The 25,705-nt window shown below is 34.1% G+C and overlaps 1 pseudogene; it reads left to right on the top strand.

The window, feature by feature from the left end:
• The window catches only part of LOC120770656, a 117,391-nt pseudogene that overhangs the window by 81,332 nt on the left and 10,354 nt on the right, over window positions 1-25,705 (top strand).

Raw genomic sequence — 25,705 nt, 5'->3', positions numbered from 1 at the left:
AGGAATACGTGTACCAAGTTTCATCATGATATCTCAATTTTTACTCAAGTTACAGCCTGCACGGACGGACAGACGGACGGACGGACAGACAGACATCCGGATTTCAACTCTACTCGTCACCCTGATAACTTTGGTATATATAACCCTATATTTGACTCTTTTAGTTTTCGGACTTTTAAACAACCGTTATGTGAACAAAACTAAAATACTCTCCTTAGCAACTTTGTTGCGAGAGTATAAAAAAAAATCGCGTTAATCTGAGATTTTTCAGACGGGCACACATACGATCATATAACAATTAATAATAATGCAAGAAATGCTTAATTGCTTCATTCTTTTTAATGACAGTGAGCTGCCAACAATAAGAAAGTTTAGAAAAAAGTCATTTTTATACTCTCGCAACAATGTTGCTAACGAGAGTATTATAGTTTTGTTTACATAACGGTTGTTTGTAAGTCCTAAAACTAAAAGAGTCAGATATAGGGTTATATATACCAAAGTGATCAGGGTGACGAGTAGAGTCGAAATCCAGATGTCTGTCTGTCCGTCCGTCCGTCTGTTCGTCCGTCTGTCCGTCCGTCTGTCCGTCCGTCTGTCCGTCCGTCTGTCCGTCCGTCTGTCCGTCCGTCTGTCCGTCCGTCCGTCCGTGCAAGCTGTAACTTGAGTAAAAATTGAGATATCATGATGAAACTTGGTACACGTATTTCTTGGCTCCATAAGAAGGTTAAGTTCGAAGATGGGCAAAATCGGCCCACTGCCACGCCCACAAAATGGCGGAAACCGAAAACCTATAAAGTGTCATAACTAAGCCATAAATAAAGATATTAAAGTGAAATTTGGCACAAAGGATCGCATTAGGGAGGGGCATATTTGGACGCAATTGTTTTGGAAAAGTAGGCGTGGCCCCGCCCCCTACTAAGTTTTTTGTACATATCTCGGAAACTACTAAAGCTATGTCAACCAAACTCTACAGAGCCGTTCCATATACAGTTCAAAAAATGGAAGAAATCGGATAATAACCACGCCCACCTTCCATACAAAGGTTATGTTGAAAATCACTAAAAGTGCGTTAACCGACTAACAAAAAACGTCAGAAACACTAAATTTTACGGAAGAAATGGCAGAAGCAAGCTGCGCCCAGGCTTTTTTTAAAAATTGAAAATGGGCGTGGCCTCGCCCACTTATGGACCATAAACCATATCTCAGGAATTACTAAACCGCTTTCAATGAAATTCGGTATATAATATTTTCTTAACATCCTGATGACATGTATGAAATATGGGTGAAATCGGTTCACAACCACGCCTTCTTCCAATATAACGCTATTTTGAATTCCATCTGATGCCTTTTCTGAATAATAAGAGTATATACATTAGGAACCAATGATGATAGCGGAATAAAACTTTACAAAAATACGGTATTTGAAAAATATGTAAATGACGTATAATGAAATCTCGATTATCACTTTATCATGCGAGAGTATAAAATGTTCGGTGACACCCGAACTTAGCCCTTCCTTACTTGTTTTGTTTTACATTCATTTATACACGATCTATTCTCACTGTAAGCAAGCATGGTAATTTGAAAAGAATTGTGAGGTATTCGTGCACTAAAATTCCGAAAAATCCTCTAAAATATATCACTTTCATAGTAGCACAACGACTCTTTTAGCTTCAGCGAGACAAAGTCAGTCTTTGATTCATTCAGTTTTTTCATTATTTTCTCTGCTCCTTTTGTAGCAAATTGTGGAACGTGCGCCAATTAAAATAAACCAAACGCGTGGCCGGTATGCAAATATCTTCGTAGCGTCGCTGTTTACAGTTATTTTGGGTTATGCTTCTTTGGGGTATTTTTCGTATCCTGGACGTATATATTTTAAATGAGTTACTTTTTTCATCACTTTTCTAAACCCGCCGCTTTTATTGTTTTTCGCATTTATTCACTTCTCCTTTTATTACCATAAACATTCACACAAATGCTCGTATTTTTCTGTATTTGTTGGAAATTTTACAAATTTATTTATTTATTTTCATGTATCGAAAAAGATATAAAAGGGCTATAAAATAAATATTTTTTTAAGAATTTAGGTTTCTTTGAGTTTTTTATTTGGTCTGTGCAATTTTCAAAACTAATCTTAAATTGAAATTTCAGGCGGCAGTATCTTCAAACGGAATATTTTTAAGGCTTCCAGCCTTGATAAAATAATATATTATTTCAGTCCTTCAGGTGGAATATGAAGGTCAATTCACTTACGTAGAAGTTGTGTAAGACAGTTTTAACGGGCTAAATCACGTTAGTTGTTGGGTTTAACTTTCAAAAGAGTTCTCATTAACTCGCTTTGAAAATTTAAAAAATAACGGGTATAATTTCAAAATTTTTTCTTGCACTCGCATTGAACGCAGGTTATTTAGGTGTTCTGAGAATGCAATTCTTCTTAAAGCAACAATTACAAAATACGCAGTTCAGAAGCAAAGAGAAGTCATTAACATTTTAGCACCTTATTGAAAAAAGGGACAGATTATAGGTAAGATTTCTTAAAGAACTTAATTAGGAAATTTGACGTTCGTCATCTTAAATTCGTGTTTCCTACGCAATTTTAAACATTCTTCTGTTAGCTTTTGGCATTTTAATTTGTCAGCTATATGTTGGTTTTTTAGAGAACCTAAGGTACTAGAAAATTGCTTGAAGTATCTTGATATCTGTCTTTGATAACCATGCCGGAAGGAGGCTCAATCTTGTTTTAGGCAATCGAGCCCTTGCCAAGTACGCCGCAAATGACTACAACACAAGACCCAAAATCCGTATTGGCGGAAATAGTTTGAAGGTGTGCGTGCAGCTTACATAGTAGTCTTTTGGATCGCTTGGTGAACATCCAGTAAAACATACCAGAAAAAAAACGTTCAAAAGAGTTCACTTCACTCCAAGGAATTGCTTTGAAAAAAGCGAAGGCTCTATTTCCGGTCGGAAGCATGGTAGAAACCGTTCTCTATGACTCCAAAGGCGTAATGTACATGATTATCGTGAGAAGGAATAAACGGTCACAGTATAATTTTGCCGCCTTTTTGGGCCAGTTTGAAGCCAAATTGCATAAAAAATCGGCTTTCGAACTTCCGAGACGAGATAAGGAAATTGAAGCATTGTTGGGTCAAATGAATGGATTTAAAAGAAGGCTATGCACCTTTTTTCCTGTTTTTTTGAATGCTATATGTTAAAGTAAATAAAGTAGTAAGGCTTCATAATATCTATTTTCTCATTTGTATGGTATCCTAGGGCCTCAAAAAGATTTGCCCAACTCACAATCGCCGTATATTTGCCTCGGTGTAATATTCATACACATTTCTGAAATTTAGAATTCAAAATTTCTTACACCATGTTTCTTTCAATACAAAAACACCCATAAATTATTTCCATAAATTAACCGAAAATTAATTTCACATTAACACAAAATTCGGTATAATTAACGCCCCTAAAAAGTTTTTCTTTTCCATGATGAATTTGCATAAGACCAAAGCAAGAAAGGGAAGTCGCGAGAAACCAGAAATATTCTTGTATTATATAAAAAAATAATCAGCGTGAAAGTTATTTGTGATCGTTTATTTCCCCAACGGAAAACGCGCTGTCCGATCAATGCCCTATGATAACAAAAAGTTCCCGCAGCAATCATTATAAATTTTCAAAACTGTGTGGCAGCACACACACACCGGGGCAAATGCACAACGTTACTATATGTGCTATTTCAGCTAGTTTTCTTTATTGTTGTTGCTGTTGTAGTTGTTATTGATGCCGCCGTTGATATGGCAAAGTTCTCACCAACTTTTTGGGAAGGCATAATTGATGAGAGCGCTTTGGCATACGGAAGGCATAAGTATTTACGGACATGCACAATAATAGAGTTGTCACCTCTCCTTATTAAAACAATAGAGAGACCTGATTTAAAAAAATATTTCTCAGCTGCCTGATTAGTTCCTTGAAAAAGTAGGGCAGTCTGGGTTTAAGTATGAGTTTGGCAAGAGTATCTGAGTCACCAAAGATAATAAAATATTACAAATACAATTAGAGTTGCCAAATTAGTGCTTAACGAAAATGTTGGTTAAATATATGACTTTAAGGCATACACATAGTCCGAAAACTCAGCACGGATACCAAACCAGCGCTATTCGGGAGAACATATGTAAAAATGCTATTGCCACCTCTTACAGTATTCAAAAAATTTTCCAAAATAAAGGCCTGAATTTGACTTTTAACTGCATTGAAAGTTTCTCTCTTTCTACTTTAAAATATGAAATTTTAGTTTAACCTAATTCAGGAAAATTCAGGACAAATTTGCATGATATTAGTACATACATATACAAGGTACGTTCCAATGTAAACAGGTCTTGAAAAAAACAGAACAAATGGTTTTTTCGGCAAAATCAATTTATTTTATTCAACACAGTCTCCTTCTGCTTCAATACAGCTTTTTGCTCGTTCCAAAAGCATGTCGAACGAGCAAGCCTTTTGAATGGCCTATACGCCTGCATAACGCTTTCCTTTCATGAGCATTGTATTTTTTCGAAAAGGAAGAAGTCGCATAGTGCCATATCAGGTGAATACAGGGAGTGGTTAATGGTTAAAATGTGATTTTTGGTGAAATAATCGGACACAAGCGTAGGTCGATGAGACGAAGAGCATTATCGTGCAACAAACGCCAACTTTCATCTTCGCGCTATTCGGGGTCATTTATGCCCTCACGGCCACTTTGAAAACGTTGAAACCATTCATGCACTCTGCTACGGGATAGGCAATCATCGCCGTAAACTTGATTCATCAATTGAAACGTTTCGGTAAAAGTTTTACCAATTTTAAAATAAAATTTAAAGTTGGCTCTTTGTTCAAAGGTCATTTCGCACCGATAACACAAACATACTGACACTTAAAACGAAATAACCTCACTTCCAATTTATAAAATGTCATGAAATTCTCACCGGACAGTTTTGAAAATAATATTTCATCTAAATTAAAATCTCAAAATTCAATCGAAAACCTTTGTGTCTCAATAGACTCTCATCGTATCAATGGAGAAAATAGAAAAAACACTAAATATCGTTTATTTTTTACTTTTCATTTCAATTTGAAGTCTGCTAATATATAGATTGTGGATCTTAATCCAAATTCTGAGTTTTTCCATATTTTAGGAAAAAGTATCGCAAATATTGAATTATTTTTACTTTAAACCACATTTTTCGTTTTTCTGAATATATGGTTACAAAGTGTCAAAATATTTATAATATCGATCAAAACGTGGTACTTAAATTTTTTTTAATAAAAAATATTGGGCATACTCTACAGTGAGTGCGAGGATTTTATCTTTTACGTACACAAATATTGGCTCTAATTTCGCTCTGACTATACCTATAATTTTGGATTATTTATTACCAACATCCCTTACTAGGCCAATAATTTTTACAACCAGCAACAGGTATACATATATACATTTTCCTTTCTCATCATTCATCACAACATACTCCGTTATATTAATGCATACTCTTTATAAACTGTGATCAATTTCAAGGTTACCTACTTTTTAAAGAAAAAACGCTGAAAAAATTGTAATTGAGAAGTGTAATGGCCAAAACTTTAAATTATCTGATCACCGAAGTGTTCTCTCAAAAAATCCTTTGATTGATGCGATCTGTAGGAAGTGACACCGTCTTGTTCAAATCAAATGTCGCCGAGATCATGAGCTTCAATTTCAGGCGATAACTGTGGCCATTGACGGCTACGTTCTCACTACATAGCATCATTTTTGAAGAAATATGGACAGATGATTCCACCGCTCCAAAAATCACATCAAACCGTTGCTTTTTCTGGATGGAATGGTAGCTCTTGAATCTCTCGATGTGGCTTATTTACATACCCATATTCTTTAAAGATCGTGAATTTTCGTAATTATGTTAAACGATTTGTAAATGCTTTGTAGGCGTAAGTATTTCTATGATGAAATGCCAAACAATACTGAACAAAAAGAACATGATTGAGCTTGGCATGACTCAAACGTAAGCTGCCAAAAAAAGGATATTGAAAAAGTGCCTCTACTAGGGTCACCCGTTATATAATATTAATTTTCAACTCATTAATTTTTGCATTTGAATTCGCCCTCTGATATACCACCATTTTCCGCTAGCCATTTCCGTTACCCTGTCGCTACTACAGTACCTTTGCACCGCCGATTCGTATTTTAAACGTCCGCTGTCCCAATCATTATGATTTAAAATGGCTGAAATTATGTTTTTCCCGTTGTTAATTAATAATAAAGTCCGCTATTTGTTTCTTCCAATACATATATACAGAAGTTCAATGAAAATAGCAAATAAAATAAGGATGCTCTAATAACTAATGCAGATGAGGAAATGAAAATATCTGGCATGGCAGGAATAACAGTAGGAAAATCCTAAATGGCTTGTGGATATATACTTTAGGGTATCCGTTATTTACCAAGTTGGCTATTTCCACTTGGGTATCGTCAAAATCGTTTCTTTTTGACCTAAAAACAATTTTGGAAACAAAGACAAATTTTTTCGATGCCGTTTAACCCTGCCTAAATAAGGATACTTTTCCCATTTAATTAACATGGGAGAAATCCTATTTAGCAAATAATTCTTATTTCGTACATTATACATACTCTTTAACTTACCAACAATGCTCAATTCTGCTTCTATTATGATCCCTTTTGACGGAGGAATTTTCATATTGGCGCAAAAAATTTATTACATAACCTTCGGAAGGGTTAAAATTTATTTGTATTGATTATTCTAATTATTTTGCTTAAACTACTAACTAATTAATTTTTATACTCTCGCAACAATGTTGCTAACGAGAGTATTATAGTTTTGTTCACATAACGGTTGTTTGTAAGTCCTAAAACTAAAAGAGTCAGATATAGGGTTATATAGTATACCAAAGTGATCAGGGCGACGAGTAGAGTCGAAATCCGGATGTCTGTCTGTCCGTCCGTCCGTCTGTCCGTCCGTCCGTCTGTCCGTCCGTCCGTCCGTGCAAGCTGTAACTTGAGTAAAAATTGAGATATCATGATGAAACTTGGTACACGTATTCCTTGGCTCCATAAGAAGGTTAAGTTCGAAGATGGGCAAAATCGGGCAGTTGCCACGCCCACAAAATGGCGGAAACCGAAAACCTATAAAGTGTCATAACTAAACCATAAATAAAGATATTGAAGTGAAATTTGCCACAAATGATCGCATTAGGGAGGAGCATATTCGGACGCAATTGTTTTGGAAAAGTGGGCGTGGCCCCGCCCCCTACTAAGTTTTTTGTACATATCTCGGAAACTACTATAGCTATGTCAACCAAAGTCTACAAAGTCGTTTTCTTCAGGCATTTCCATATACAGTTCAAAAATGGAAGAAATCGGATAATAACCACGCCCACCTCCCAAACAAAGGTTATGTTGAAAATCACCTTAAAAGACTAAATTTTACGAGAAAAATGGCAGAAGGAAGCTGCATCCAAACTTTTTTTAAAAATTGAAAATGGGCGTGGCGCCGCCCACTTATGGACCAAAAACCATATCTCAGGAGCTACTAGACCGATTTCAATGAAATTCGGTTTATAATATTTTCTTAACACCCTGATAACATGTACGAAATATGGGTGAAATCGGTTCACAACCACGCCTTCTTCCAATATAAAGCTATTTTGAATTCCATCTGATGCCTTCTCTGTATAATACGAGTATAAACATTAGGAACCAATGATGATAGCGGAATAAAACTTTACAAAAATACGGTATTTGAAAAATATGTAAATGACGTATTATGAAATCTCGATTATCACTTTACCATGCGAGAGTATAAAATGTTCGGTGACACCCGAAAGTAGCCCTTCCTTACTTGTTATTCTGAATTTCGTGTAAGATCTTTTATTTTAAACTTTCAATAATCATACATGTTATAAATGTAAATTTTAGCACACACATTTTTATTGATTGTATGTTATTTATTGAACTTTTATATTTTTCGTCAGGCATTCCTTAGTAGCATTTGGAAATTCATTTTTATACTTTTTATCACTTGGAGAAGATACTGTTTTTGATTCTCATCTTCAGCTTACACATTTATGTATTCTTGAGTCAATTGTACAGCTCTCTCTGCTACATCATTAACAACTTTAATATACTTAGCAATCCTTAATCCTTTTAAATAATCATCATTTTCATGCCAAGTCTGCACGTCAAGTTCCAAAAAGCTCGTATTAATATCAAATCTCTTAAAAAAGTTCAAAGTATTAGAATTTACAAAGTAATCAATTTCTTTAGTTTGTAAATTTTTTATATCACTATCATTGTTTATAAAATACTTTTTGGGACAACCAAATTCATAAGCGGGATCCAAGGTCAAGGCTTTGACCATTTTGCGTTTGATAGGGACTGATATATTTTTATCAAGAAATGAGAGTGCCACCACCTTTGGGCTCAAGTACCATAAATGGTTTTTAAGTTTTTTCAAGACAGCCTCAGATAAACACTTATCAATAGTTCTATAAGCATAAACAGCTTTAAAAAATTGCAAATCTTGGTTCGGAGCCGCTGTAGCAAGAGGTGCAGTATACCAAAATCTCACATATATAAATACCACGAATAAACAAACGTTTAATAAACTTTTTTCTTCTTATGGTGATAGTTCAAAAGCATTTCGAAAAACGTAAATTTTTAATGAGTAAAGGGCTTTCGACATCCAGCGAGCGTAATGGAAAGCTCCAGGTTTATAAAAATTAATACTTTGATGATCGACAGTGCCAAGAAATACTTGGGACAATTCAAGAAGTTCTTTGTAATCGTCGCGGGGTAAAACCGTATCTAATAAATTTTTGATGTTTCGATCAATTTCGTCAACTTGGTTAATAAATTTTTTATGAATTTTATTTCCCTCTAATCCATCTTTGAATTTATTTTTATCTATTGTATTCCAAGAAGTCTGAAACTTTTCAAACAAAGGGACGTTTGGTCCAGTAGTAGTAGTAGTAGTAATAATACTACGCTCCATCATTGCAACCTAGATTAGAAGCGGTTGTATCGCAAAACAGTGCCTTGATAGATTCGGTTAAGTTCAAATTATTAAGAACACTATAAATTTTTTCAGCTTGAGTTTTTCCTTTTCCGTTAAGTAAAGCAGGTACGCTCAAGAGTTTTTCAGCCCATTATTACTAATTAAAATATGTACGCGATCAACTTGCTTACACGAAACAGTATCTGGTATAAGCTTACCATCCCAATGAAGAACAACTGGAGTAAGCTGGACGTCACCAAATAATTTTTTAATTTCTAAAGCTTTTTTTTTCGCTGTTCATTAAATGATGTCTTATTCAAAATTAGATTATTGGTATCAAATTCTAATGCTTCAGATATTGCAGATATAATACGGACAGAATTTCTATAAGAGACAACGCTCTCTGTCATAATATTAATAGTTCCTCTCATATCCTTCCGATTATAATATCTTCCACCTAGTTCAAATTCTGATCGTTGACTTAGGGGTGAAGAAAAAGTTAATGCTTCCCCACTAGACGTTGCTCCACCCGCGCTTGTCAAACTCAACGGCAAATGGTTTTCTGAAAGAAAATCAATTATGTTTTATTGTTAAACTAATACACTCAATAGATAAATCAAGGTAATGATTGAGTTCAAGTCTAATACCTGAATTGTCTCTTGATAATTCAGAATCATTTAACTGGTGTTCTACATTACACGATGCTGCTTCGATGTTTTCAGAGGTTAACACTTCGATGGACTTCAGTAGGGCGATCATCATCCTGTTTCTCTGAAATACCATATATATAAATTCAAGTATTTTATAAACGTTTCATTTATTAATTGACTAATATTTTATTGATATTACCAGATAATTCAATTACATTTCCTCCTTGATTGCCCGAAAAATTCAAATGAAATTGTCTTTCTGATCGTTGATCGATTATCAAAAACTCTACCGTGAGCTATGTTAAATAAACCTTCTAATTTGGTTGAAAACTTTTTGTTGGTTTGATGACACACCTGCATTCTTATGTAGATTTCTGTATTCTTCATGCAATTTTTCTAATTTTTTAATACATCGTTTGTCATCTAATATAAAAATACCAGCAAATATCCAAAATTTTTTTTAACTTTTCAATAGCTATTTTACATCCATCGTACACTGTTGTTTTGATATTGTTAGTATAATAAAATAGTAACCTTAAAACTTGTTTATTAGTAGGTAATTTATTACCATTTATATCATCCGTAAGATTCTCCAATAAAAACATTCGTTTTCTTAAATATTTTACTAAACTCATGATGAAAGTTCTTAATTTTCAATAGATTGGAGCTCTCGAGGTTAGAAAGATATTTTTTAGCTGTATACCAAATCAATTTTTACACTTTCTATTCATTGCACTAGTCATATCAACTTAACAATTAAAAATTCAGTATTATAACGTGAATTAAGAATTGTACCAAAAATGGAATATTGCTGTCAAAAGAACCACAACAACCAGAATATACAATAAGTAAAAAATTAATTTGTTGTTTTTTATTCACTTTAACGACTTTCTTCTTTTATTTATTTTGTGTTGGTACGAGTAATAACCATATTATCGTACTTCAATTTGAACTATAATTCCTTCATAGAATCACTGTGTGACTTCCAGAAGCAAAAAAACAAGAAACTTTAAATGAAATTCAGAATAAAAATTAATTAGTAAGTAGTTTAAGCAAATAATTAGAATAATCAATACAAATAAATTTTGACCCTTTAAAAGGTTATGTAATAAATTTTTTGCGCCAATATGAAAATTCCTCCGTCTAAAGGGATCATAATAGAAGCAGAATTGAGCATTGTTGGTAAGTTAACAAGTATGTATAATGTACGAAATAAGAATTATTTGCTAAATAGGATTTCTCCCATGTTAATTAAATGGGAAAAGTATCCTTATTTAGGCAGGGTTAAACGGCATCGAAAAATTGTTTCTTTGTTTCCAAAATTGTTTTTAGGTCAAAAAGAAACGATTTTGACGATACCCAAGTGGAAATAGCCAACTTGGTAAATAACGGACACCCTAATATACTTGTATGCAATTAATGTGTATACGTTTAAATTAATTATTTATGCACCCTATTCTTTCACTGTTTTATCTATTTGGATTTTGTGAAGATTTTACTCAGCGATGGCATGATTTTTTGAACTCTTTACACACAAAATATTTGTGTATTTATATCCGTTAATGTCTTTACTTTTCTTTGTGAGAATGATTTTTTATAACGCTAAATCAGAAATTTGAGGAAACATAAAGCCTACTGAGTTAAAAAAACTGATATTTCGCTTCAGAATTTTTGATTGAATTTTAGAATTTTTATATCTACTAGTACTTATATGAATAATTTTTATGATTCAAAACTTGGTAAATAGGTGGAAAAATTTTTGAAGTTATCATATACTACATTATTTTGACGCAGAATTATAAACAAAAAGGTGACAAGTATTTCATTGAAGATTATATTCCTCAGAGTCTGCTTAGACAGGGATTGACGCCTCTTAACAAAGCCTAAGCTGCCTTCTGTTTTTCTAATGTTAGTGTTCAGTTACAACTCTTTAATACCATTATCAGAATTCAATATTTATAAATATAATAGCCTTTAAACACGCTTTATCCTTATTGTACCCACAACCACTATTTTACGCCAATTTCCCAAAGTGGTGAGAGCGTAACTGCCGCACTCTCTTCGTCAATAGTAAATGCATATTTTTTGTGCCAGTAACCCGCCCACCTTGGTTGGTATATGTAGATATATTATATGTACTTATGGATCCAAACTTTTTGCCAACTTCACTTCTAAGCTTACTTTTACTGTTTTTCTTATCGCTTCTTCTTTTCCATTTTTCTTTTGCTTTGCAGGTGTGAGAACGTCATGTCTTGTCCAATACGACCAATTGGTTCCGGCAAGGAGCACTGCCCCTAGGATTGGCTTGCCGTTTACGATGGTCGCGATGTGCATTCGCCACTTATTGACACATCTTGTGGGCTGGGCAAATTTCTGTTTAGCATTATTGGTAAGTATTAACTTCTTTATTTATGGAACAAGATTACATTTCGTCACCTGAAATGCAAAATAACGTAACAACATTTTCGGAATTTTACAGTGGCATGAATAAAAAACGAAATAATATGGAACACGAGTGAAAAAAAATTTAATATTGGTTAAAACTGGTTTATATCTGAGGGCAGAACCTAAAAATGTTGGACATATGTAATATTGTGAATGCAATTTGAAGTAGTGAATCATAATCAATAAGACATTCAATTTCGAATTTTTTGATGATACGTACTTTTGCATTTCTGGTGACGATATGTATTTTGTATATCAAAATGTTCTAAACAACCAAATCCGATAGATTTTATATTATGACTGGGAAAATCTAAAAAAATGGAAAGAGATAGAAAGGATTATATTGATTGTTACCAACAGAAGTGATATTTGTGATCTTATGATATGATAGTTTCCGTATAGATATGCCGGCAGACTGGTCTCATGGACACTCATTGAAAAGCGATACGAGTTTTTGCGAAGTATAACTAAGGTTACTGCAAATTCTGATGAGTGTTATCATCGGCTTATTTATATTCATATTCGACAAAAAAACGTTAACTCCATAATATTATTGCGGTTGCTACAATATGAAATATACATACTTCAAACAGTTTCAGGTCATAATATCGAGTTAACCGTCCGTTTTTTGATAAAAATGCGGGCAGTTGTTGAGCAATATTTTTTTAGTGCACTATATTGAGACGTTTCAAAGGAACGTAATGTTGTTTACGCTGAAAAAGGATTGAAAAGAAGTCTAGAATAAATCTGTGGATGAATGGAATTTGAAGTTTCGAAATTGAATAAAGAAGATCCCTTGAAAACCAATTCATCAACTATTGTTATCATCCATGGCTCTGCACCATATAGCAGGACGGGAATAATGAGTGACTTATAGAGTATTGTTGTTATTCATCGCGAGAGGACTTTACTTCTCAATTGTCTACATAGTTGCAAGTGGCATCTGTTGGCAAAGGTTATTCCGCGGATTTCGAGGCTGACATTGTTATTGCTGTTAATACTGGTTCCAAGATAATCGAAATTATCTACGCCTTCGAAGTTATGACTGTCAACAGTGACGTGGGAGCAAAGTAGCGAGAGCGACGACTGTTTGTTTGATGAGAGGAGATATTTCGTCTTGCCCTCGTTCACTACCAGACCCATTTTCTTCTGCCTTATCCATTCTGTGGAACTAACGGAATTTCCTTAAAGATATTTTTAGGCCGATTACGAAAATCAAAATTTACTATTTTTTACTTAACACTATTTACGAATTCATATATGAAAACTTCTGTATGTTCGAGTGTGAAACAGAAGCAGATTTCCTCAGCCAAACAATACAGCTCAATTATGCACGTCTACCGAAGCACATAAATACACATGCACGAATATATATACATATATACACCCATATGTACATACATAGCATGGCACACGTCAAGCGAGGTTTGTGCGTCGAACTAAATTTCAGAATATGGTAAACGGCATTTGGCAGATGGTAAATAGAAAATAGCACATATAGCACAAAAACAACAATAAAGCGCAACAGAGGGAGAGGCAAATGAACGAAGGGTTAACGGTAGTAGACGAGACAATCAGCAATGGCACATCAATGCCTGCAAAGACAAAAGGCAAATGTAGATGGGAATGCAGTTGAAAATGCATGGATGTAGGTCCTGCCGCAACGCTGGTCAGCCATTACGAAGTTGAAACGCAATGACTTTAACTGGATACGGGTAAAAGTCATTGCCGCAGAGAAATTATTGAGTTGTTGCATGCGTAAGTGAGTGAATTATTGAATGGAATATATATTTTGTATTAGCCATAGTCAAAAGTGCTCCACAAAGAGGTGAGGAAAAACACTTTCAATACACTAGGCAATCACATATTTTACTTTACATAGAAATCTCTACAAAAGTCTCACCATTTTCGAACAACTTGTTTATAAATATAATTTTGGTACATGCGTGTTCATATGTACATATGTATATATGTAGTTTCTTTTATATAGGAACATCTGTGTTTGCATCACTACTGTGGTGCATATCCACATATTAGCAACAATAATTGATAGAACAACGCCTTTGCCACATAAAGTCATCTAACATTCGAATGACGGCAAAATGTTACGTACACGCCGTGAAATTGCCACAATTTGTATGCGTTGATGAGAATAAACAAGACGTTCGATCATGAGTATGTGCAAATTGCGAAATAAATTACTTTGTGCTGCATGTATTGCCATTTTTATTGTTTCTATAAGTGCCATTTCGCTTATTATTGTTTGTGTTGACTTTGGCAAGTGTCGTATCTGGCTACAATTGCGCCATTGCATAGTAGTCGGTCTTGTATGGAATCAGCGGCCAAGAATATTTCCACTGCATATATAAAAGTGAAACTTTTGCCAAAGCTTTTTAAAATCTCCCTCTCCCGTTTCCCCCTCTGCCACCCCCCGATGGTAACAAATTTTAATTAATTATATTAAATTAAAAAATTGTATAACGGAAAAAATACTTTTTTTTTAATATTATTCAACTAAATCAAAAACTGATTTTAATAAAATTGATTTACTTTTGCGTGATAGTTTCAATGACTGGTGATGAAAGGATCTAAGCTCAAAAGCAATCGGTTTAGCAAGTCCTGATTTGTAGCGATGCGTTAGTTCTTTCATGCATGATGGAGTCGATACATCTTAACGTCCTTATTGCTTGACTCAGCAGATTCTTATGAGAGCTCTACAATTGAAAGTGGTGCATAGTGAATAACATCAGGAGCGTGAATTAAAATTTTACGGACTGACAAAGGAAGAAATATTTTTAAGTTAATTCCTTTGCAGGAACTAGCGCAAATCTAGTGCATTGAGGGTTTATTAAACTAATTTCTTTTGAAATTGAATTCGAAGAAGACGGCAATAGCGGGTGGACAAAGGTCGGCCTGCAGTTTTTCAGTTTGTGCTCTTCATCATTTTGGGATTTTATTAAATAATAAATTATTGTCTTCCAAATTATTGTTTTCAAATTTCTGCTTATATTCGCTCTGACCAGAATTGCCATCAAAGCCACATATTCTTATTGATAATAGGTATTTAGAGGACTCATTCCGTTCATTAATTACATTTCTGACGTAATGTGGTCCAATAATTTTTTTTTCTCAACTTCAACATCAGATTCTGAGACCTTTATTGGCTCAGGATAACTGTTTTTCCTTTGAAACTTTTTAAAAGTTAAGCTTCTAATAAGTATATATTGAAGCTTAATTAATTTTGCTTCGGTGATAAGTGATATTTCTCCACACATTTTCTAAACACCAAAATTCAAAAAGATATAGGCGTGAAAGTTCACACCGATATGATATGCCTAAATAAAAGTACGTATAAAACAAACATTTGATAAAAGTGAGAAAATGATAAAATGAAAACCAAAGCTCAAATATGTGTATTTGTGTATGGTGAAAATAAAACATAAAAAACAATAAAATATGCACGAATATATGTACGTACACGTAAATACAAAAAATTTTAAAAATAACTCACAAAAATCGCTTGCCTGGTAGAATAACATGAATAACAAAGAAAGTTGCAGCTGAAATCAAAAGCATAGACTTAGAAAACTTTATCTAATATAAACAAATTTGTTTCATCTAAGGGCGAGACAGGGATCACAACTTTTTGTATACCTTAAATCGATGTATAAGGAAAAACATACCATTCAAAAGGGTACTTATAAAACAATTATTTTAAAATAATAAAACAACATATTATTACATAAAAACTACTTTGTTATATAACATATACCTTTATTATCAATACTCATTTCGATTTATGGTGATTAAACACGATTTTATATCGCAATTTAATTTATTATAAGAGCTAATTTTTAAGCTATTTTTTATTGCACAGTCCGTGCGTTTCTATTGTCTCACTTCTCTTGCTTTTCGAAGCCCCTACGAATGGGATAGACCAAAAATGTATTTACCGTTAGTTTTATTGCTGTTTAAAGAAATAGCCTTGATATAAACAGTGGTAAATTTCAAACTTTTATTTTTTTATTTTTGGTCTATGAAATCGACCAGTTTGCATTGTCAAGGTAGTGTTAGTGTTGTTGGTTAGCTTTTTTCACTTTATTTTGTTGTTTTTGCATGCTTGCTTAATATTCTATGGCAAAATGGTACCCATTCTGATGAGTGATGTTTTTATTAAAAGTTGATAAAACTTTTAAATTTCTTTTGATCATGAAAGCCCCCGGCCAATAGGATGTGGTTCAGGTATACTCATACATTTCCTGTCATGTAACAATTTCTGACCATATTAAGACCTCGATCATTTACACATATTCTCGAAGACCAATCAAAGCATTATCTGAAAAATTGTATATATATAGTATTATTTTCAATACGTACATCTTGATATTTTTGCTTTTGGTTCCTGATTTAATTTTTCTTTATCCCAACGAATTACTTCCTTCGTGCTTTCTATAGACGTCGCACTTATTAAAATGTTAAAATCTGAAATTAAAAAATGAACTGTGGGATGAAAGAAAAACATCCCGCTAAGAGAAACTAAAGTTTGCAGTTTTCCCATAATAATCAAGTTCCCTAGAGTTAAAATACTTGCTACAAAAGTAGATATAAACTCATCCGGTTCAATTTAATTTAAATATTGACTTTTAAACTAGATACATAGACCGAAAGTTTCAGATTAAGCCACTGGATTGAGTGCAGATATTTTGAAGTAAACCTAGTATTTAAAATACTTGTGAATACATTTTGAAACTTTGGAATCTTGGTTCTCTGGTATACCGTTTCCAATGGTACAAATTCAATACTTAAAAAAAAAATGCATGGAAAGTAGATTCCTTGGTTAAAGCGAATCAAAAATGTACTGAATAAATAAACATAAATATGTTGAGTAAAACAGGGCGTTTGAGTAATATTGAATAAGCCGAATGTATTGCCATGACTGTAAATATGTATGTGGAGGATGAAAATTTTTTTTAAACTAAAATATTAAAAAAATAGTATGAATATGTATAGGTAGGTAGGAGTGCAGCCCTATCGGGCTCAATTAGCACTTGATGTGATGAATATGTATACAGTACATATAGTAGCTCTCTTAAAATTATTTGAATATCCTGAAAACTGATTATTCGGATATCCGGGTCTTAACCTTTCGTATGAATACTAACAGATTAATTTAGTCGTTCGACTACGATTATTCGAATAGTTGCTGCGAGTATTTGAATAAATGAAAATTGTCTAAAATCCAAGCAGCCTTTGATTTTTATTTATTTTAAATTTGTTAAAATGCCTATTGTGCGCGTAAATAAAGTTTCCATTAACTTATATACGTTGACGTTTTTTTACAAAATGAGCGGTTAATCGAATAGTCGTCGACTTACGACTCCGGATACTGTTAACCGAATATTATTATTCGAATCCTGTCCGGTTAATCGATTAGTCGAATACTAAGAGCTCTAATATATAGAAACCGAAAACTGTGGAATATTTTGATGAAACTGGTGACAATATATTTTTTGTAAGAATATTCTCAATTTTCAATCATCGTACATAACTTTCCTTACACGGTAGAGCTTATACATTTTTATAATTTTTACTCGTAAGGAACGGATGGAATTTTCGAAAAATTGGTACTTCAAGAGAGGAATGTTTTACAAATACAGTATAGAGTCAAAAATTTATAAACAGAGCATATTTTTTTAATTTGGATATCTGAGAAAAATCTCATGTTTGCATTGAGATTGCTCTTTTATGAATTGGAATACTTTTTTTGGATCTCTAACAAGCTATGTATATTTCTTCACTATGCTTATTTTATGTTAACATTTATCTTCCACAAGCACACTTTGAATCACATATACATTGGCCTTGTAATACATTTTCTCACTTAAGCACCTGGAGAATATAATTTTCAAAATACTTTCACATCACTTCAAGTCAAATAGCTTGAGAAAGAATTGAACACCGAAATGTATATAAAGAAGCTGTGTCCAAATTCAAACAAGAAAAATTTCCTTTGGAAAGCCCGAAAGTCCATGAAGCCACCAACTGACTCCAATAATGGTAATACGAGACTTGGGTGGAAATTGGGCTAAAAGTGACGAGGAAAAGGCTAATTGCTTTGCAAATCACCTAGAAAAGGTATTTCAACCCAATTTGCCAAAGAACAACTTTAGTCTGTCAATCTCACCCAACACAGCTAAAGAGTCGCTCGCCTCTCTTAAGACTTCACCTTCTGAAATTATTGGTATCATCAAAGAACTTAATCCAAAAAAGGCGCCGGACCATGATAATATTTCCCCAAAAATGCTAATCGAGTTACCAATTATTGCTGTAGAGGTGCTCTCTTTGCTCTTCAATGCAATTCTTAGTTTCGGACACTATCCAATTTCATGGAAAAAGTCGCAGATTATCTTGATAGAATAATGCAATGCATCAATTCGGATTTCGTGCGAAACATGGCACAATAGAGCAAGTAAATAGAATTACTAACGAGATAAGGAAAGCATTTGAGCACAGGGAGTACTGTTCAGCAATATTTCTAGATGTTTTGATAAGGTGTGGCACGAAGGTCTTTTATATAAGATTAAAAAAATTCTACCTTTAGAATTGTATAAAACCTTGGAGTCTTACTTAAAAAATAGAAAATTTATGGTGAAAGTGGGAGATTTTATATCTGATGAACGACAGATAAGGGCTGGTGTACCCCAGGGCAGTGTGTTAGGCCCAACACTATACATCATACATACAGCAGATCTTCCAATAATATATTAACTTCAACTTTTGCGGGTGACACAGCTATAGTGAGCCGTAACAAATGCCACATTTTAGAATCACGAATATTAGCGAATCATTTAAGTTCTGTCGAAGAGTGGCTAGCGACCTGGCGTATAAACATGAATGAACAGAAGCGGAATCATATTACATTTTCGCTAAGACCAAAGATGTGCCCGGCAGTAAAAATGAACAATATTTTATTACCCCAGTCGAACGAAATAACATATCATGGTATTCACCTAAATAGAAGGCTCACGTGGAGAAAACACATCTCTAGTAAAATAACATGTATGAAGATTAGAGCTGCATATTTAAATTGGCTTTTAAATGAAAATTCTAAACTAAGCCTAGACAACAAAGTGCTTTTATATAATGCGGTCATAAAGCCGATTTGAATGTATGGCATTCAACTGTGGGGTACGACCTGTGCCACTAATATTGATATACACGTCAGCAGTTCTAAAATCTCAATAAAGCTTCGCTTTGTGGCAATATGGTGACTGTTATTTATAACTTTACGCTTTTCGACAGGAATTTATTATGCAATTTCTTAATAAATTCGAGAACAAAAGAAGACGACGCAGCAGAAATTGCCAAAGTATTCAGACTTGAATGCAGAAATTCACTGTCGAAACCAAAAGTATGTCTCAGACCGTAGTTAAATAATGTAGCAAGATTATTTGATAACCTTTAAAGTTAGAGTCTAGCGAGCGTTTTACCAAGCGACAGATCTATTTGTATGGATGTGCACAAGAAAAGCCCGTCTCAATGCCACAGCAATCTAAACCACAAAACGCTTAAGATAAGCTAAAGCAGATGAAGTACTGTGGGCAATCAAATTCAGAGTACAGAGAGATAGAAGGGTGGACGAGACATAGGCATTGAATGGCATTCAAGGAGGAGAGCAAGCTTAAGGATTTAGTAACAATTCAAATTAAACGCTTTTTTCAGCAGTCGGCGCAACAATTCTTGTTGTTGCTTGCAATGAAAATCAATTGTTGCACAAGTCTGCATAGCCAACAGCTCACTGTGCATAAATACATATGCCACATTAATTTCTATATATGTAGGTCATGTAGTTGGTTTAAATGACACTCTTTAGTGCCACTGAGAGTGATTCTCGTCCGCCTGTCTGCCAGCATAGGGTGTTACACCACTGTCATCTTAAGTATTTTAATTATAATTTATGTGACATTTTCTCCTTAATTTGAAAACACTATTACCTCCACAAGTGACTGAAAGTTTCTACATATGTGTATTTAGTATCGCAAATGTCTCGTTATATATAGAAATGCGATAGTAGTAGTATTGGGCATAGACTTACATGGTAGTTATGTGCCTAAATTACTAAATTTTTCGATTATTCCTACTTTAAATATAAATTGTGCGATTATAGTAGTTTCATTAATAAAATTAACAGTTAGCAGGGACATATAAAATAATGTGTTTTAAGCAAGAAAACGTGGCAACTCTATCAAAACACATTCGTACGGAGTTCCTAAATATCTGCGTATCATTTTACAGTTTGGGTCTATTACTTCAAATACCAAAATTGACACAGTGATAATTCTATGACCGAAATTTTCCCTTCACATATTTAATTTTCCTTACAAAATCTTCATATTGGTCCATCAGATTGTATGATATACATATATGTATATATAGTCTGATCTGAACAATTCCTTCGGATATGTATTGTTGTAATGTTGACTCGTTCAAAAAAATTTTCCGTAGAAGTCCTTGATTTCGATTATTTGAGCTGTTTGTAATGCAGCCATATGTTATAGTAGTCCGATATCGGCGGTCTTGAATAAGAACCTTTTTGTGAAGAAAATGAAGTGTACAAAATTTCTGATCGACATCTACATTTTATCTTTAGCCTAAAAACTTGTTTCACCCAAAACGAGTAAGGAAAGGCCATGTTAGGATGTAACTAAACTTTTTAAACTTTCGCGAGGTAAAGAAATGTATGGAATTTTCGTTGATATTTTAATTAAAAATAAGAAGTATTGTATCAATTATTTACAATCATAAGAAAAAAAATTAACTGTTTAGGATATAGAAAGACATTTTTTCTCGATTTTCATTAATATGACTTCATAGTAATTGATAGATACTCCTAAATTTAACCCCTTCACGCATCGGCCATTTGCTTTTGCTCGATTTAAATTTGTTCAACTCCACTCGGTTTTGAAATTCTCGTAGCTCGTCTCCCTTACAGTCTAGACGCTTTAACTACTTTTGTTCGAGAAAGAAGTGTATTCGCTGCTAAAGTTTCTTGTAAGCTTTTTTGTATATTTGGCTAGCTATAAGTTGCACTTACATATGTAATTGGTAGTTTAGTTCATTACTGTTGTTTGTTGCAAGAACAATTGCTGCCTGCTTGCAAAACTGCTGCTCGTTGTCAGAAATATTTGCAGCCGCTGGCATAAGTATGTAAACTATAGCGTCAGCTGGCACTAAGTATTTAGTTTAAACCAGATTTTTAAGTTACCGGCTTGATTTTATTCGTTGTGGCTACTGGCAAGAAGTTCTGGCGGTGACTTCTATGAAGTTCGCGAAAGAAATTAAAAACAAATACAGTGAAATTCCTCACCCACACACGTGTGTTTAAAATCTATTCTTGGAGTCAGAAACTGTAACCCAGAACTATATTTCTGCTGAATTAAGAAATGTGAGCCAATATTTGCCAGCTGTGAATGAATGACACCGTTTCGAATATGCCACTAGCGGGAATTGTGATGCTTACTAAAATCAAAATATTAACCTGTTCAAATTACTTGAACAATAATATACAGTCCACTATCAGTTGAAATGCAAATAAAAGAAAACTATGTGATAAGAATTCAATACAGAAAAACAACCCTTATGCTGGTTATTGTATTCTTCATCATAAATCTTTAAGTGCCTTAGTCACACACACACATACATACTTATATAAACAAACAAATAGAAATGCAATAGATGCACATTAGCAAATGTAAACAAATGCATTTGCTGATAAAATAATGCGTGTACTTTTAGATAAGACCAAAGCACTTATTATGTGTTATGTGTTGGTCTGATAATTAATTTAAAACAAGTAAGGAAGGGCTAAGTTCGGGTGTCACCGAACATTTTATACTCTCGCACAATAAAGTGATAATCGAGATTTCATTATACGTCATTTACATATTTTTCAAATACCGTATTTTTGTAAAGTTTTATTCCGCTATCATCATTGGTTCCTAATGTATACACTCGTATTATTCAGAAGAGGCATCAGATGGAATTCAAAATAGCGTTATATTGGAAGAAGGCGTGGTTGTGAACCGATTATATACCGAATTTCATTGAAATCGGTCTAGTAGTTCCTGAGATATGGTTTTTGGTCCATAAGTGGGCGAGGCCACGCCCATTTTCAATTTTTAAAAAAAGGCTGGGTGCAGCTTCCTTCTGCCACTTCTTCCGTAAAATTTAGTGTTTCTGACGTTTTTTGTTAGTCGGTTAACGCACTTTTAGTGATTTGAACATAACCTTTGTATGGGAGGTGGGCGTGGTTATTATCCGATTTCTTCCATTTTTGAACTGTATATGGAAATGCCTGAAGACAACGACTTTGTAGACTTTAGTTGACATAGCTATAGTAGTTTCCGAGATATGTACAAAAAACTTAGTAGGGGGCGGGGCCACGGCCACTTTTCCAAAACAATTGCGTCCGAATATGCTCCTCCCTAATGCGATCCCTTGTGTCAAATTTCACTTTAATATCTTTATTTATGGCTTAGTTATGACACTTTATAGGTTTTCGGTTTCCGCCATTTTGTGGGCGTGGCAGTAGGCCGATTTTGCCCATCTTCGAACTTAACCTTCTTATGGAGCCAAGGAATACGTGTACCAAGTTTCATCACGATATCTCAATTTTTACTCAAGTTACAGCTTGCACGGACGGACGGACAGACGGACGGACAGACGGACGGACGGACAGACAGACATCCGGATTTCGACTCTACTCGTCACCCTGATCACTTTGGTATACATAACCCTATATCTGACTCTTTTAGTTTTAGGACTTACAAACAACCGTTATGTGAACAAAACTATAATACTCTCCTTAGCAACATTGTTGCGAGAGTATAAACATAGGTTAAGAATGTTGTATAAAAGGAGCTGCTCAACAAAAATAAAATCAGATTTGAAATACAATCTCCACAGAAAAGATTATTTTTATTTATATATTTTACTTCCCCCCACCAGTGGTAAGGGGTAAAAGAAAACATAACAAGTAAGGAAGGGCTAAGTTCGGGTGCCACCGAACATTTTATACTCTCGCACGGTAAAGTGATAATCGAGATTTCATTATACGTCATTTACATATTTTTCAAATACCGTATTTTTGTAAAGTTGTATTCCGCTATCATCATTGGTTCCTAATGTATATATTATACAGAGAAGGCATCAGATGGAATTCAAAATAGCTTTATATTGGAAGAAGGCGTGGTTGTGAACCGATTTCACCCATATTTCGTACATATCATCAGGGTGTTAAGAAAATATTATATACTGAATTTCATTGAAATCGGTCTAGTAGCTCCTGAGATATGGTTCTTGGCATTTTCAATTTTTAAAAAAAGGCTGGGTGCAGCTTCCTTCTGCCACTTCTTCCGTAAAATTTAGTGTTTCTGACGTTTTTTGTTAGTCGGTTAACGCACTTTTAGTGATTTTGAACATAACCTTTGTAAGGGAGGTGGGCGTGGTTATTATCCGATTTCTTCCATTTTTGAACTGTATATAGAAATACCTGAAGAAAACGACTCTGTAAACTTTGGTTGACATAGCTATAGTAGTTTCCGAGATATGTACAAAAAACTTAGTAGGGGGCGGGGCCACGCCCACTTTTCCAAAACAATTGCGTCCGAATATGCTCCTCCCTAATGCGATCCCTTGTGTCAAATTTCACTTTAATATCTTTATTTATGGCTTAGTTATGACAGTTTATATGTTTTCGGTTTCCGCCATTTTGTGGGCGTGGCAGGGGGCCGATTTTGCCCATCTTCGAACTTAGCCTTCTTATGAAGCCAAGGAATACGTGTACCAAGTTTCATCATGATATCTCAATTTTTACTCAAGTTACAGCTTGCACGGACGGACGGACAGACGGACGGACAGACAGACATCCGGATTTCGACTCTACTCGTCGCCCTGATCACTTTGGTATATATAACCCTATATCTGACTCTTTTAGTTTTAGGACTTACAAACAACCGTTATGTGAACAAAACTATAATACTCTCGTTAGCAACATTGTTGCGAGAGTATAAAAATAAATATTTGAAAAAAAATAGCAGTGCCTATCACTTATCACGCCCCACCCGAGGTAAGGAATAAGTGACACAGCGCTGCAATAAATTTTACTTAACATAACCGACAACTTGTTAAAGTTAATTGTTTTTAATTTTTAGGCTGGTTAAAAATATGAAGATAAATAATTCAATAAGAATGCCAAAGGCAAGACTATCTATCATGTACCTAAATCTACAAAACTTTGCAAATAATAAAGAAATTCTTTTTCGAAACTCTCAACAATTCGATGGTGTAAATGTCCCTCACTAATCTACTTATTTCTAGAAAGAGATTTGTATCACATGTACAGTTGACCACAAAATAATAGGAGTGCCCATATGGATAATATGTTTGGCTGCATAAATTTTTTAAATCACATGTAAATGACACGGAATAATAACGGTACATATAACTGGATACTAGCATTAAAATAAAAAACAAAATTTTATTGTGATGATCGCTATTCTGATTCTGTTCTCGGAGAGACTTGTTACTGCTTTCCACAAAATAACGCTGTGGAACATTTTTGGGATTATTGTCTGGGGGCTGAGAAATTCCAAGTCAGGGTGATGGTACTAGGTCAGTATAGTAAAACCCTCAAATGGTTTGGCGTTCGTATGAGTCAGTTTTTTTTATGACCTTTTAAATTTTTTCCTTATCTTGATGTTTTTTTGCTTAGTTGTAACATTTTGGCAAAAACGTAGTTTAACATAACTCTCGAACCACTACTATTATCTATTTTTCCAATCCATTAGACGGTTGTAGCAGCTTTTACACACTATATTTGGTACCCAATTGTCGTTCATTATAACATTTTGGGAATAAGGAAAAAATTTAAAAGGTCATAAAAAAAACTGACACTTACGAAAGCCAAAGGTTTTACTATACTGACCTAGTACCATCACCCTGACTTGGAATTTCTCACCCCCCAGATTAGCTGTAGTACTGTGTAATAGGAGTATTCGATATTTCGTTTTCAAAATAGTCCTTAACATAAAAAATATTCACGAAACTAGAAAAGTAAATATAGTTCCATAATTTAGCAGCAATTTCAATTAGTTATTATTTTATTTAATCATTGGGCCTTTCTACAGCTGGTAGAGGAAATCATTGTACAGAGGAAAAGCGGGAAACGATAAAAAATTGAGAAAACTAGGAAAATCTTATAAAGAGATCCAAGAAATCGTAAAATAATCTCCTTAAATGGTAGCAAATGTCTTAAATTATAATTATAGAAATAAAAATTTCGTGAACGAACGCGCAAAACATTCACTGCAAACGATCGCAATATAGTACGCTACTGCAAAATTAATCCTTTTGCTTCAGCCAGTAGCGTCCATGACGAACTACATTTGTCAGTTAAAACTGAAACTTTTTGTAGGCGTTTGGAGCAGAACAAATTATTTACCAGAAGTTCACGAAAAGTACAGCTACTCAAAAATAAGCTCGTGGAAGCCCGCATATAATTTGCAA

The sequence above is a fragment of the Bactrocera tryoni genome, chromosome 3 (assembly GCF_016617805.1).
Source record: "Bactrocera tryoni isolate S06 chromosome 3, CSIRO_BtryS06_freeze2, whole genome shotgun sequence".
Taxonomy (NCBI): domain Eukaryota; kingdom Metazoa; phylum Arthropoda; class Insecta; order Diptera; family Tephritidae; genus Bactrocera; species Bactrocera tryoni.
This window is presented reverse-complemented; position numbering and strand designations above follow the sequence as displayed.